At 50.3% G+C, this 16,557-nt stretch overlaps 1 long non-coding RNA gene across 1 annotated transcript; it reads right to left on the bottom strand.

Annotated features, from left to right (window-relative positions):
- Nucleotides 1-1,765: 1,765 nt before the first annotated feature.
- On the bottom strand, nt 1,766-16,526 carry LOC142009568 (uncharacterized). The gene is made up of 3 exons (XR_012644519.1): nt 16,437-16,526; nt 15,684-15,863; nt 1,766-2,477 (listed from the first exon to the last, which is right to left on the bottom strand). It is a non-coding gene; the product is annotated as an uncharacterized LOC142009568 (long non-coding RNA).
- Nucleotides 16,527-16,557: the final 31 nt, after the last annotated feature.

Below are 16,557 nucleotides of genomic sequence, written 5' to 3'. Positions count from 1 at the left end.
CTGGAAGGAAATGCGGAGCGTTCACGCACACAAGCACTCCCCATCGAAATAAGGGGCCAGGAAAGCCTGCACACGGGGTCACAGGCTGGACTAGCCCTTCCGGGGCACCAGTAAGCTGCTCCTTTAAAGGGACCCTCCCAGGCACAGCCAGCCTGCACAGCACGAGGTCTGCAGAACACTAGCCACACTCCCACAGACCGACACGCAGCAGCCATGGACCCCCAGCAGCAGCAGCACCTGGAAGCCTTCCAGGCTGTCACACGGGGAGCAAGTGCCCTGCTAGGTGCTGCACAGGAGGCCGCCCAGCAGCTCCTGGCAGGGGGGCCCTCCCAAGGGGCAGACAGGGATGCCCCTGACCACCAGGTTCCCCTCTTCCTCCCCTGCTAGGTGCTCTGCCGACTCTGGAGCTACCCCACCAGCTCCAAGTGGTGGGAACAGCTGGTCATGGGGGAGTGGGACAACGACATGTGGCTGTGGAACTTCTGCATGCACCAGCAGAACTTCCTGGAGCTCTGCCAGCGGCTCACTGAGGCACAAGGACGCCCGGATGCTGCGCACCCTCCTGGCTGAGAAGAGTGTCACAATAGCTATCTGGAAGCTGACCACTCCAGACAGCTACCGCTCCGTGGGACACCAGTTTGGGGTGAGAAAGGCCACGGTCAGGGCCGTCATCATGGAGGTAAGGAGGACTGGGCATGCACCCACTGGGGGGGCGGAGGGCCACAGAGGGGGGCCTGGGTGTGGGGCTGGGGAGGGAAGGGCAGGGCAGGGGGGGTGCCTTGGGGGGTTGGGGAGGGAGGGGCTGGGTGGTGGGGTGCCTGGGGAGGGGCCTGGGGTACCCTGCACACCCTCATGGGTGCTTGTGGCCCCTCCCCACAGATGGTCCGTGCGCTCAATGCCATGCTGCTCCAGAGTCATCCGAGTCAGGGACCTGGACGCAGCCATCACCAGATTTGCTGCCATGGGATTCCTGAACTGCTTTGGGGACCTAGATGGGACCCACATCCCTATCTGTGCCCTGGAGCACAGCAGGGGGAAAGATACATCAGCCGGAGGGGCTACCACTCCATGATCCTGCAGGCCATGGTGGACAGCTGGAGCCACTTCCAGGATGTCTACATGGGCTGGCCCGGCTGTACACATGATGCCCGCATTTTTAGGAGTTCAGGCCTGTGCTGCTGGCTGGAGGCGGGGACCCACCTCCCCCAGAGGGAGACCCCTCTGGGTGACACCACCATGCTCCTCTGCATTGTGGTGGATGCAGCCTACCCCCTCCAGCCATGGCTCATGCACCCATACACCGGCCACCTCACTGCCAGCCAGGAGCACTACAACGCCTGACTGAACCACACCCACCAGGTGGTGGAGACGACCTCTGTACGCCTGAAGGGCTGGTGGAGGTGCCTCCTTGCCCACCCAGACATCAGCCTCCAGAACATCCCCCAGGTTGTGGGCATGTGCTGCATGCTCCACAACATTGTTGAGAGCAAGGGGGATGCCTTCATCTGGGGTGAGCAGTTGACATCGGCACGGGCTTCCCCCAGCCGGTCGCCGCACTCAGTTGCCAGGGCCATTGTGAAGGGGTATGGGTCCACGAGGGGCCTATTTTGATCAGGGGGACCCCTGAGCACCTCCCTGGCCTTCCCCAGAGGGTCTCCTGCACACAACCCCCACCATCCACAAACCGGCCCCCCACCGCCTGCACACCGTCCCCCCAACAAGCACGTCTCAGGTTTTGTGGAAAATAAAACTGTGGATTATTGAATACTGGTAAACTGTCCTATGTGCACAACAAAAACTGGAACCAATATACAAAGGGGGACAACTATATACAAATGGGGGGCCATCAGATGGTTCGGCTGTCAGCCCATCAATCTGGGGTGAGGGTAGAGGGGCATGACCCCCAACGGGTACGGGTCGTGCCCCCCCACATCCACGGTCCCCAGCGCAGCTGGCTGGGGGCCAGGAGGACCAGCAGGTAAAGCCGGGATGCCTCCACCAGCCAGTCTTCAACCCCAGTGGGCTCTGGTCCTGGGGGGCTGGCAGGCAGGGCGGCAGGTGGCATGGCAGACAGTGTGGCAGGCAGGGCAGGTGAGGCGGTGAGCAAGGCAGGTGAGGTGGCAGGCGGGCATCAGGTGGAGCGGCGGGGAGGGAAGCAGGGGGGCAGCGGGGGGCAGGAGCCGGGCAACAGCCTCCCAGAGCGACCCGGCTATGTCCTGGAACACACCCATGAATTCCTGCCACACCATCTGGCGCCAGATGGACTCTTCCCGGTCAAAGCAGAGCCACTTCTTGGCCACCTCCGCCTGCCGCCAGAAAGCTGCGAGGAGCTGGGGGGTCCGCGGAGGCCATCCCCTGGGTCCAGCCGTGTCCTGCTGGCCTTGGTGATGTCCCTGTGCACTGGCGATGCCTGACCTCTGGTGGGCTCTCAAGGACCATGTAGGGTGCCTGGCTGCCTGGGACCTCAGATAGTGCAGCTGCGGAGAGGGAGAGAAGGAGGGGAAGGCTGTTAGTACTGTGTCCTGGTCCATGGCCCATTCCCCCCAATCCCTCCTTGGGTGCTGGGTCTCTTCCCCCCATTGATGGGTGTGGTGTCCCTGTTGGGTGTCCCCATTGCATGGTCCCCCTGCCCCCGGGGTTAGGGGGACAGTGCTGTCCATGGATGTGGGTGCTGATGGCCATGCCGCTGTCCTGAGACCGTGCTGTGGCTGGGCAGTTGCGGGTCAGGGTCCACTGGGGGGATGTGGGGCTCCCAGTCATGTCTGGTGCCCCTGCCCCATGGCCCAAGGGTGTGTGCCCTGTGGGGTACATACCTGACCATCCACTGCCGCGGTCAGGGGAATCCCGGTGGGCGGACACCCGGCTGGTGCTCTGGGAGGGGAGGTCTATGAGGAGCCCCCCCCCCCCCCCCCCCACTGCTGAACCCCTCCTCCACTGTCCCAAGGGCTGGCTCCTCAGGTGGACCCCGGGGTGCGAGGCTGGCCTCTAGGCCGGACTCCAGCTCTGAGGCCTGCTGGGGCTCCTTGGCCGCCATGTCCAATGTGGTCGGGGGGAAGGAGGTATCCTGGGGGCCCAGGATGGCCCTGAGCTCCCTGTCATAAGGGCAAGAAGTGGGGGCTGCCCCAGACCAGCTGGCCAAGTCCTGGGCTCAGGCATAACCCTGCTGCATCTCCTTCACCTTGGTCTGGACACGATTCAGAGTGCAGGCAGGGTGACCCCAGGCGGCCAGGCCCTCGGCCAGTTGGGCAATGCTTTCGCGTTCCGCTGCTTGCTCCCCATCACGTGGAGCACCTCCTCCTCACCCCAGAGCCCCAGCAGGTCTCGGAGCTTGGCTTCCGCCCAGGAGGGGCCCCGCTACTTTTCGGCCCCACCTTTGGCTGCCAGGGATCCCTGGGTACTCTCTGGGGGGAGCCCTGGGGGCTCTCAGGGGCCTGGCTTGATGCCATGGTGCTAGGTGGTCGGATCAGGGTCCTTACAGGGCCTGCAGGGCTAGCATGTGTGTGTGCTGCTGCCTGCACGCTCTCAGCTTCCTGCCACAGGAAATCTGGGTCTGTGGTGCTTTAAGGGCTGCTGCGCACGGTGATCATAGAGCCCCACAGGGGCTGGACAGCACGTCTCAACCCCTCAGCTGATTGCCACCACGGAGGACCCTGCTATTTTGAAGTAGCGGGATGCAGATCGTCTACACATGCCCTACTTCGATGTCTAATGTCAACGTAGGGCACTATTCCCATCTTCGGATAGGAATAGTGATTTTGATGTCTCGCTGCCTGATGTTGACTTCAATGTCAAAATAGCGCATGGTGCGTGCAGACGCGACGGGTGCTATTTCAATGTTGTGCCGGCTACTTCGAGATAGCTGGCTAGTGTAGATGCACCCTAGATGTTCCTAAACTCCAGTGAGGGAAGATGCATTCAGACAGAAGGAGAGAAACTGGGAAATGTGAATAAGCTAAGAGAGAAATGTGAAAAGTGAAAAAAAAAATCAAAGAGCAAACATTATATCTCTAGTAACAATAAGAACTCTTCCATTAAACGCACAGGGGACAAAGTTAATGGAGTAAGTATCAGGGGTTTAGGAATTAACGCTGGACTAGCACTTCAGCTGGTATAAACAGGTGTGATTCCACTGAAATCAAGGCAGAGCATAGAATAGATTCAGAGATTTTGGCTTAGAACCTGAAGATCCAACATACCTGACAGATGGAATTCGGTAGCATGCAGCAAAAATAAATTAAAAAAACACCAACCCAGATGTGACAAGTTTTTTCCAGCTGTTTTATTCATGCACTAGAATCCCAAGGGCAGTGAAATGACAAACAATCCCCACTACTGAAAATAGAATTGAGACAAACCAGAAAACTTTAGACCTCCAGCAGTTAAGCAGTTGTACAGGAACTATTGGAAAGCATCTGAAGTGAATAGCAGTATGCATTAAGATACGGGAAGTGCTGCTTAACCAGCCTGTTGGAGTACGCTGGAAACTAATGCCAAGGCAAATAAGCGAGAATTAATGAAGTTTGGGATTTTTCTAAAAGCATTTGATGAGATTCCCCATCAATTATGGGACCAAATCCAGCTCCTCTTTCTCATCAAGTCACTGGAGAAGGATGGTTAATGCAAAGAAAAGTTCAGACATGGCTATCTTACAAGTTGGAAAGAAGTTAAGAGTTCATTCAGGGTGTGTAGTCATACATGATGTGTGTGGACACACTGCAGAGAGCTCTCCAAACTTGCAGATGATACCAAAATTGTAGGTAGAACAAATAGTGAGAATTGTACAACCAGATACAAATGCTTTTGTGTTAATTAGATCAGATGGCAAACGCAGAGGGCCAGGGAATCACAAGTGCTCAGAGATGCTAAATGCATCACTAGCAGGATTAGAATTCTTTGCAGACTGACAGGATCTTAAGGTTGCATGTATTTATTTGGAAAGGTAACTTTCTGTAGATATGCAGAAAATTCTTGAAATCTACTACGACCTTAAGATCACAGTAATTTTGGTTATTAATATAGCATTTCCTCAGAAAAAAAAATCCTGTTTATTGTATAAAACAATTTGGCTGCGTCAACACTAGCAAGATCTTTCAAAAAACCCAGACCTTCTCCTAAAGAACCCACGGAGCATCTACACACAAAATGCACTCTTTCAATCTGCAACTGAAAGCATGCAGCACTTTTTCCAGCAGAGCTCTTCCTCTCGCAGATGAAGAAGAGTGCTTCTGTCCAAAAGATTCTTTCTGAAAAAAAAGTGCGTAGACACCCAAGGGGCCCTTTTTCAAAAGAGCAGTCCTCAGGGCGCCAGATTTTTCGATTCCTTTGGCCATTCTTTCGAAAGAGCAGGGGGCTGTGCGGTCACTCTCTATCGAAAGAGGTAGATGCAGCCTTTGAGAGGGATAAATCTAGAAAACCCAATTCTGAACAATTAATCAGAAAACTGATCGGGAGATGTTACAGGGTATTAATCATCTATCATATTGATGGTTTGCTCTTATAGGTGTAGCGTCTCCTTTTCACTAGCCCAGTATGCAGTTATTCAATAAAGGGGTACCCTGTGACTTTTTACACAACATGCAGAGACTAGGCCTGAAAGTCCTCTGTGTGTGTGCACCTCAGAGCAGAACCCCTCAGACAAACCACCGAGAACAAGCTTTATTCTGTAAAGAACATAGCATAGGATTATAGTTCAGCAGCCTCCTCTCTGCTTGCAGCCTATGTACTTTCAGCTCAGCCAGTGCTGAGACAGTGCTGAAAGAGCCGAGATTACATTGTACAACACAACGCCCCTTACAAACATGTCCTAACTCCCACAATAACTAAGCCCCAGAATAAACAAGTTCATATTCTCCTTTTGGATCACTTAAACTTCTCACAGGGGGCTCTTTAAGCCCTGTTTGGTCCTACTTGTAAAGAGCGTAGAACAGGATTACAGTTCAACAGATTGCTTGTCCACTATATGCTCCCAGCTCAGTCAGTGCTGAGACCCTGCTGGAGGGGCAGGGGCAGAGGGTACATCCTGGCAGGAACCAGAAAGTTCTCCCAACATGCCACAGTTTGTGATCCACAATTTGTAGTTCCCATTGCTGCTCCTGAAGCACACTGAAACTTGAGCTACATATGCATGGGAAATCTGCATATATCAATGCAATTTTAGCACATGTGCAAAGCAGGTAGACTACATTAATCCCATTTTACAGATGTGTAACCTGAGATGTTCAAACTAAAGACTCATTTCAAATCAGCCTTTGATATCTTTGAGTGTTTGATATCAAACCCCAGGTGTCTGAACACCTACGACTTCAGTTAAGTAAATGCATCTCAAACCTTTTTGTGTGTAAAACAGAGGCCTCTTCTTAAAATTTGGCCTAATTTGTTTGGCTTATAGTTACTCAGGATGCAAAGCCCAAATACAGCCCAGCTTTCTTGGACCCCAGACTCCCCATCTTGACTAGAACATCTTGTAGCTAACAGTGAAGACCTTGAACTTGATGAGGTAAGAAAAGCCACACCGTCATTGAAACCCTCAGCCTAGTACAGAGCAGCACAAAAAGGTAAATAGGATAACAGGTGTGCTTATCTGGGTATAGAAAGAAAAACAAAACAGATGATGCTCTTCTTACATAAGGCGCAGAGAGCCAACTGGTATATTGTGCAGTCACCGTATCACACTCTCGCTGCCTTGGTGAGGGGGCAATGTAAAGCAGGAAAGATGTGAAGAAGTAATTTTAAAAAAAAAGAAGTAGAAGGTTGTACAAGCTAAGAAACAGTGTGCCAAAATACATGGGGTATGGCTGGATTGGAGCTCAGACCTTGCAGGCAAAAAACCAAAATCTATCACCCAGGCTGTCTCCTTAGTTTCTACGTGCATTCTTTCTGTGGATCCAGACTATGCAATGGTAGATGGGGAGAGCTGCTTTGTCTCTGTGATATGCTCCTGCCTGCCCCAAACCTTAGAAGATATCCTCCATGGAGACCCCAGTAGAAGGAGGTACAAAAGAAAAGCAGGATGCTCTTTGCCAGATGCTCACCCGCAAGGGAAATTAAGTCTGAAGTATGATGTTCCCTGTCACACTCAGGAACCATTTTTGCACCATTAAGGGCAATTTCAGATGCACCCACCATTAGAAGAATCCCTGGCACCATAGCTCCTGCTGGCTCCTTGACAGGTAAATCCAAGGTAGGGCTAAAAATGGCTGTCCTGGTGTAGACATGGTTAGCTGAGTACAACCACCCATGCTAAGTAATCATACTAAACGCTCAGGTCTGTTTCTTGCTTATAGTAAGTCCTCTTTAAGCCATTCTGTCAGTGTGATGGGACCTTAAAATGGATACCTGCATGTATACCTGTGAACACAGATCTCTGACATCCTACATCACTGATTTAACCATGAGACTACTTCTGGTCATCAGAGAGGCAACTGCTTTAACCTCATTAGGAACAAGCACTATAAAAGTCCATTTCTTCTAAGTGAATCTCATGTTGTTCAGTGTAGCATCACAAGAATGCCCTGCAAGTTGTGGCACTGAAATTGCAAACCGTCTGTGAAAAGCTTCTGCGAACAGCTTCACAAAGTCAAATAATGCTGGTGGGGGGCGGGAATAGGCCCAGCTCTCTGGAGTGAGTCGGGAATAACTCCATTGAGAAGTGGAATTAAGTGGTTTAAAACCCATGTGAGTGGAGGAATCAGGCCCAGTATGTGCAAACTCCCAGGATTAAATTCTGCCCACGCCTACATACAGCTAATCCTGTTGGTTCCCTCATTTTAACTAAGCGCAGAACTTGCCCTTTAGCTGAGTTCACTGTAGAACATTCATAGCATCTTATACATAGAGACAGTATCATAGAATTCTAGGACTGGAAGGGGCCTCAGGAGGTCGTCTAGTCCAGCTCCCTGCCTAAAGCAGAATCAACCCCAACTAAATCATCCCAGACAGAACTTTGTCAAGCTGGAACTTAAAAACCTCTGTGGATGAAGATTCCACCACCTCTCTCTGTAATGCAGTCCAGTGCTTCACCACCCACCTGGTGAAATAGTTTTTTCCTAATATCCAACCTACACCTCTCCCTCTGTAACTTCAGACCATTGCTCCTTGCTCTGACATCTCTTACCACCGAGAACAGTCTCTCTCCATCCTCTTTAGGACCCCCTTTCAGAAAGTTGAAGGCAGTTATGAAATGGTTCCTCACTGTTCTCTTTTGCAAACTAAATAAGCCCAAATCTCTCAGCTTCTCCTCATAGGTCATGTACCCCAGCCCCTTAATCATTTTCATTGCCCTCCTCTGAACCTGCTCCAATGCGTCCACATCCTCTCTGTACTGGGGACCCAGAACTAGATGCAATACTCCAGATGTGGCCTCACCGGTGCCAAGTAGAGGGGAATAACAACTTCTCTAGATCTGCTTGAAATGCTCCTCCTAAGGCACTGCAATATGCCGTTAGCCTTCTTGGCTGCAAGGACACACTGTCAATCCATTTCCAGCCTCTCATCCACTGTAATCTCCAGGTCCTTTTCTGTTGCACTGCTACTTAGTCAATTCCCAGTCTGCATCAATGCTTGGGATTCTTCCATTCCAAATGCCGGACTCTACACTTCTCCTTGTTGAACCTCATCAGATTTCTTTTGGCCCAATCTTCCAATTTGTCTAGGTCACTCTGGATCCTATTCTCACCCTCCAATGTATCTGCCTGTCCCCCTAGCTTAGTGTCATCTGCACAATTGCTGAGGGTGAAATTCATCCCCTCATCCAGGTCATTAATAAGGATGAAGAACAATACTGGCCCTAGAACTGATCCTTGGGGCACTCCACTTGAAATCATCCACCAACCAGGCATTGAGCCATTGACCACCATCCGTTGGGCCTGTCTGTCAAGCCAGCTTTCTATCCAATCCATACTTCCTTAACTTGTGGACAAGAATGTTGTGGGAGACTGTATTAAAAGCATTGCTAAAGCCAAGTATATCACATCCATTGACTTCTCCATATCCACAGAACCAGTCACCTCATGATAGAGGGTAATTACATTGGTCAGGCACAACTTGCCCTTGGTGAATCCATGTTGACTACTCTTGATCTCTTCCCTTCTTCCAAGTGCTTCAAAATGAATTCCTTGAGGATCCCCTCCATGATCTTTCTGGGGACTGAGGTAAGGCTGAATGGTCTAAAATTCCCTGGATTGTCCTTTTCTTTTTTAAAGATGGACTCTACATTTGCCTTTTTCCAGTCATCTGGGATCTCTCCTGATCTCCATGAGTTTTCAAAGATAATGGCCAAAGGCTCTCCAATGACATCTGCCAATTCCCTCAGTACCCTTGGATGCATTAAATCTGGACCCATGGATTTGTGTACCTCTACCTTTTCTAAGTAGCTCTTAACCTGTTCTCTCCCAACTGAGGGCTGCCCACCTCCTTCCTATTCTGCATTGATTATTGCCATAGCTTGGGAACTGATCTTGTCCATGAAGACTGAGGCCATCATCTGGACATTAGGTTACCTCCCCCATCCAGTAACAGCCCCACATCCTCTCTGATCACCCTCCTATTGCTAACATGCCTGTAGAAACCCTTCTTATTACCCTTCACATTCCTTACTAGCTGCAGCTCCAAATGTGCTTTTGCTTTCCTGATTACTCCCCAGCAGTCTACAGCAAAATTTTATATTCCTCCTTAGTCATCTTTCCAAGTTTCCACTTCTTATATGTATACTTTTTGAGTTTGAGCTCGACAAGGATTTCCCTGTTAAGCCAAGCTGCCTGCCTCCCCATGTTTGTGTTTGTTACTGTGTATTGGGATGGTTTGTTCCTGTGCCTTCAATAAGGCGTCTTTAAAATACTGTCAGTTCTCCTGAACTCCTTTACCCTTCATATCCATTTCCCAAGGGATCCTGCTCATCAGTTCTCTCAGGGAGTCAAAGTCTGATTTCTGAAATCAAGAGTCTGTGCCAGACACTTCGAGTGGAATGAACAAGCCTTATTATCCAGCATCCCTGGCCATTAGAGCTGGGACCAGAAGCCGGCCCCTCTCTATCCCCACCAGCACAAATGTGGGCCACGCAGCAGCCAATCCCATGACAAACAGACACAGCTGGGACACCTGCCCAGCAGCCACCCCATCCAGACCACCAGCCCATGACTGGTGACCCTGGCTGGGCATGCCAGTTACCTGAATGTGCCAATTATCCAAATGCCAGATAACTGGGCTTTTACTGTACCGCCACCCTTCTTTCTGTGCTGCTGCCAGCGGCATCTGTGCTTTCCAAGCTTTGTGGCCCAGCTCTGACTTCAGTACTACCATCAGGAGCAGCACAGAAGGAAGTATAGCAAGCTATGGTATTGGCACCCATCCTGCTGAGCTGCTGCTGCTCATGGCAATGTTTTTAGTATAGGCAGCTGAGATGATCTGCTACTCCAGCCCCCCAGCTCTAAAGGCAAAGAAAAATCACAGGCATTTTTTCATAATTCCAAAGTCTATCCGGCCAGAGATTGGAGGACTAAACAAGGGGTCATAGCTGGAAAACCTAAATCAATAGTGACCCTCCTGCACTCTCCTTGCCACCCCATTTTGAGGTGGGTCTCCCACTGTGAGAAACATTGCACTAGGGGATTCCTGTACAACCCTGAGGTCCAGCACCGGCAGTAGTTCTTGAAAGACCCTTTCACACAATTTCTATGGAAGTGGTCGTAGAATCTCAAGAAGTTTTTCATATTTCAAATATCTGCCTGGATGGAGCCTGGAGGACCAAAAAGGAAGTCATGGCCAAGAAAACCCAGGTGCATGTCAAACATCAGCACCCCTTGCATTAAGTGGCCATACAGTTTTTTTTACAAAGAAACCTGTTACTTACCCAGAAACAAAAATTGTGTCTACATGCCATTTGTATCAGTCAGTGTGTATACTATTTTCCACTAACTCTGTAGTCTCCTGCCGCCTGCTGCCTCCTTAATTTTCAGGAATAGCAAAAATAAAACTTAGCCTCTGAAAGATGCTATGCCAGCACACACAGTAAACTCATTCATATCCAGCACCCCTCGCGACCAGGTTGCTGGATATTCAAATGTGTTGGATACTAGACAGCTCTCTTCCTCCAATCCCTGACACGGCTCCATGCCTGCTTGCAGGGGGCGCTCATCCCACTCCTGCTGTAATGCGACTGTCTCACTCGGCTCCTCCTTCTCTGCCTTGTGGTGGGCCAGCAGCTCCTCCTGCTCACGGCTCACCCAGTGCAGCGGTTCCTCCAGCCACCAGCTGCACTGCTGGGCTGCCCTTTTCCTTTCCTGACACCTTTTTCACCCAGGTGGTCCACAGCAGGACCCCACCGGTCCACTCCTACTCCCTTCGTGCCTGCCCTGAATGGTGGGGATTCCCTTCCCCTGAGGTCAGCACACTGTTCTCCAGCTGCCTCCAGCTTCAGCATGGCTGCACACTCGGGGGTGCTAGGGCCCCGTACCAGCTGGAGCAGCTCACCTCACTTGCCTAACACAGTGCATCTCCCTGCTGGGTCTGTCTTGTCCTGGGATGCTGGCTCAGCTGTGCCCCATCAGTGAGGGCCACCAGGCACACACCGCTTCTTAGGCAGCAGCTGGATTGTGCTCCACTTGTGACAAAGGGGCAGGAGAGGAATGGGATGGGGAAGCTGCTACAAGCAGCGCAGCCCCCTGGAGAAGGAGGTCTAGGCACCTGCATGGGGCCTGGTGCTGGTTGTTTGAGAATTCTGATAGATTGAATACCAGTTAAAAGAAAGTTTACTATAATTTTTTTTTCCCTGGGAGCACAGCCAACCTCAAGTGGACCGACATGAGGAGCAAAATTAAAAAAAATTGTGAAACTGGCTTCAAATAATGGGATTAAAGAGAATAGTAACAGAGAGGAAGCTGTGCTAGTCTCAACACTATCAAAACAAAAAGCAGTCAAGTAGCACTTTAAAGACTAGCAAAATAGTTTATGATGTGAGCTTTTGTGGGACAGACCCACTTCTTCAGACCATAGCCAGACCAGAATATTGAGTCTGTTCTGGTCTGGCTGTGGTCTGAAGAAGTGGGTCTGTCCCACGAAAGCTCACCTAATAAACTATTTTGCTAGTCTTTAAAGTGCTCCTTGACTGCTTTTTGTTTTGGGATTAAAGAGAAATTTGCAAATAATTCAATTTGGCATTTTTTTATACATCTTTGCTTTTGGAGCCTTGAGGAGTAACAGAGGTAGCCGTTTTAGTCTGTACTCCAACAAAACAAAGCAGCAGTGCTACATTTCTGCTGCTTTGTTTTGTGAGCCGTGATGAAACACTCAAGTCATGTTTCTGGACTTTTCTCTGAAAATCTGAGGAACCGAAACACTTTTACATGAAAGCTGAGGGTGCGTCTGCACTTCAGAGCCTATTTTAACAGGAGTTCTTCTAGCTTAGCCCTGGCTTAGATGCAGCCTATGCACACAAGAGTTTTTATGTTGGCATAAAAACACCACATGCTCAAACAAAGCCCTCGTAGACTCGGGTTGAACAGTGATGCCCAGCAGTCAGAGCAGTAGCAGTCAGAGCCATGTGTCAGAGCTGAGATCAAGAGTAAGCCAAAAGGCAGGTCTCATTGACAAGGGCTGTGTCTACACTAGCCCAAAACTTCAAAATGGCCATTTGCATTAGTGTAGATGTAGCCAAAGAGTTTAAGGGCAGAAGGGACTGTTACGATCATCTGGTCTGATTTCTTGTATATGGCAGACCACAGAACACCATCCAACCACTCCTGTAACAGACCCACAGTCTCTGAGCGAATTAATGAAGTCCTCATATTGTAATTTAAAGATGTCAGATTATGGAGAATCCACCATTTGCATTTGCTGAAACCAGCAAGTGACCCATGCCCCCACTGCTAAGAAAGGCAACCTTGCTCACCCAAGCCTGCAGTCTCTGCAAATTTGACCCACTGAAAAGTCCTTCCCGACCCCAAACATGGAGTCAGTCAGACCATAAGTATTTTGGCAAAACCCACCTACCAAACACCTGGGAAAGAATTCTCTGTAGTAACTCCACATCAGCTGCTTAGGGTAGCCTATGTCCTAGCTGTGAAAGAGATCTCACTGGCTCCTGTTCAAGTGTGATACCTCTCATGCTCCCTTCCCTGCAGCTCCCTCTTCTAGGCTGTCTCTTGCACAAGCTCTCTGCTGCCACCTACTGCATAATGGCTTGTAGGAGCTCAAAGATAACAGGTACTGGGTATATTCAGAGCACACCTATGTAATCAGACCCCGCTGGCTATATGAGAATCCTGCTTTGGTACCTCCTGCCTGTCACCTTGAGGGAGGACTCTAACCAGCTCTGTGAATACCAATTAGCAAAAACCTAGGTGCTTAGGGGACCTGGGTGCCTGAGAGTTTGGGAGGCAGCTGAACATCTTGAAAATGGTAGTGGTGCACATAGGCCAGGCTAAGGCACCTGGAGAGAAGTTACCAGTTGTTGGCTGTTTGTATCTCCTCTGTGTGCTACACTGGCTCTGCCCAGATAGCCCATACACCACACCTTGATCAAACTGCCCACGAAGACCACAGTCTCAGTTCAGTAGCAAAGGCACTCAGCGAGGCTTATTCTGAATGAAGCACAGTTCTAGTATACTATGGTTCTACAAGCCCACTCATTGGCTGTTACAGTGGACCCAGCCCAGTGAGCTATGGGACACTAGGCCAAACATAAACATCCCCTCTGTGACCACTTTTTTATACACTGATACAAAAGAGTTAAGTATCGCCCCGCTGACCTACAGTAAACCCTCAATTTATTGGACAAATTGGGGGAAGGGGTGTCCATTAATGCCAAAAGTCTGTTAAATCCAAATGTTGAATAGTAACACAGAGAGAGCCCTGCTAGTCTATGGACTACCAAAACAAAAAAGCAGCCCAGTAGCCCTTTAAAGACTAACAAAATAATTTATTAGGTGAGGAGCTTTTGTGGGACAGACCACGAAACTCTAGTAAGTTCTAGAATCATAGAAGATTAGGTTGGAAGAGATCTCAGGAAGTCATCTAGTCCATATCCCTGCTCAAAGCAGGATCAACCCCAACTAAATCAGCCTAGCCAAGGCTCTGTCAAGCTGGGCATTAAAAACCTCTAAAGATGGAGACTCCGCCACTTCCCTAGGTAACCCATTCCAGTGCTTCACCACCTTCCTAGTGAAAGTTTTTCCTAATACCCAACCTAGACCATCTCCACTACAACTTTAGACCATTGATTCTAGTTCTGTCACCTGCCACCACTGAGAACAGCCTAGCTCCATCCTCTGTATAATCCCCTTCAGGCACTTGAATTCTGCTATCAAATCCTCCTTCATTCCTGTAGACTAAAGAAGCCCAGACCCCTCAGCCTCTCCTCATAAGTCATATGCCCCAATCATTTTTGTTTCCCCCTTCTGGGCTCTCCAATTTGTCCACATCCTTTCTGTAGTGGGGCCAGCCATGGCACATAGTCAGCAATTTCAGATGAGTATCGGAGGGGTAGCCGTGTTAGTCTGGACCTGTAACAGCAACAAAGGGTCCTGTGGCACCTTACAGACTAACAGAAAAGTTTTGAGCATGAGCTTTCGTGAGCACAGACTCACTTCATCAGATGCATCTGATGAAGTGAGTCTGTTCTCACGAAAGCTCATGCTCAAAACTTTTCTGTTAGTCTGTAAGGTGCCACAGGACCCCTCATTGCAATTTCAGTTGGTTTGCTTTTTTGTTTTAGCACTTTTGAGGAGGACTCACTTCAGCAGGGTATTAATTGGTTAACACTTTAAAGAGGCAATTTCTCTCAATGAACATTTATATCTCCCCATCAGCTACAATGAATGGCCACAATCTCCCTGACTGATCATGCTAGTTTATGATGGATAAACTTTTTTGCAGTAATTTTCTTACATATATATCTGCTTTCTTATTTCCTCTTCATTCCATCTCATGAAGTAGGTTTTACCTATTAAAGTTTATGCCCTAATACATCCACTTGTCTCTAAGGTGCTACAGGACTCCTCATTTTTACACAGGGTTTGTTTAAGTAGGTATAACCTGTAGTCAGGAGAAAATGGGGACACTTCAGTGAGCACATAAACAGCCAAACCCGTCTTGAGTACTCAAGTTTTCTAAATAAATTAGGTCATGAGAGATCCTTTTCAGCAGCATCCTGTCATTTAAACTAGGACAGAAATTAAATGTTCTGACTCTGTACATCTACATCTATCAATATAGTAAACCCTTGATTTATGCAGTGGTTGCATAGTGGGCAATCTCTATGTAAATCAAGCTTTGTGTAAATTCAGCAGAGATGAGATCCCCAGAATTCCCCTGGCTGGGGTAAGCAGATGGCTAGAGCCTCTGCTCCAGCTCGCAGCTCTGGCTCCCCGTGTGGATAGGTGGGGGCCAGGTTGGGGCGGGGCGGGGCGGGGCAGGGCAGGGCTCCTCCTGCTCCAGCCACTGGCCATGCAGTGCAGCCACGGAGTCCCTGCCGTCCCCCAGCCGTGGCACAGGTTGGCCCCAGGCAGCTCCAGCCATGCCTGCCCTTCTCCACCCCTGGCGTTGCAGTGCTGGGCAGATGGAAGACAGGAGCTACCTCCTAAGGAGCCCCTGAGCTGGCTGGCAGCACAGGGGTAAGCGGCGAGGCAGGGTACAATAAAGTAGGGTACCCCCAGACTTGACCGGCATTAATATGAAAACACAAGTCACACCTGTGCAAAGTGGGGCTCTACTGTACTTCTCTTAAGACTTCAACTCTCCAGACTGTTTCAATCACTTCTGGTGGAGTAGCAGAAATGTAGCACTTTAATGAAATGATTTACTCGGTGATGAGCTTTGGTGGGACAGACCCACTTCATCAGATCAATCTCATTTCCAATGCAGACTGACATCTGTAAGCACAGAGGACCAAAAAGAAAAAAAATTGCAATAAAAACTGGCAAATCAAATAGGCTAGAAGGAAGGGGTGGGGGGGATGTTAATTGTCCTGTCTGGGTGAAGTGTTAAAGGAAAACAGGAGCTGGTCCCTCCCTCCCCCGGGAGCGATCAGAAAACAGCGCTGTCCCGGGAGCCTGGGGCTGCAGCTTAGTCCGCTTGCTGGGCTCGGTTGAGACACCGGCCCCGCCACTCAGCACGAAGAGGGAGTTGTTGCTCTTGCAGCCATTTGACACGAGACACCCCACACTCCACGCTCCCGCAGGCCCAGCTGCAGGCGGGCTTGCCCCGCACGGGGCTACAGACCCAGTGACCCAGGCGAGGAGCATCTTGACGCTTCCCCCCGCCCCCATTTGCTGAACTTTCCACCGCCCAATCCACCACCGTGGGCCCGCTTTACCCGCTGCACGTTAGGCGCTGGGAGTCTGCAGCCCCGGTGCCCCCACGCCGGGCAGTTACTTGCCCGCCCCGCCCGCAAACCCACCCCCATTGCCGGGCCCACGCTCCAGGCAGCCGTTCCCGGCGCTTACGGGCGGCTCGAGCTACCGCGCCGCGCACTTGGCTTCGCCGCCCGAGGTAGCGAAACCGCCGCGGGCAACCTGGAGAGCGGCCAGCTCCTCACTGCCCCCTCCCCGCTGTCCCAGCGCCTGA

Source organism: Carettochelys insculpta, chromosome 1 (assembly GCF_033958435.1).
Source record: "Carettochelys insculpta isolate YL-2023 chromosome 1, ASM3395843v1, whole genome shotgun sequence".
In the NCBI taxonomy this organism is placed as follows: domain Eukaryota; kingdom Metazoa; phylum Chordata; order Testudines; family Carettochelyidae; genus Carettochelys; species Carettochelys insculpta.
The sequence above is the reverse complement of the archived record's forward strand: the minus strand, read 5'-3'. Positions and strand labels throughout refer to the sequence as shown.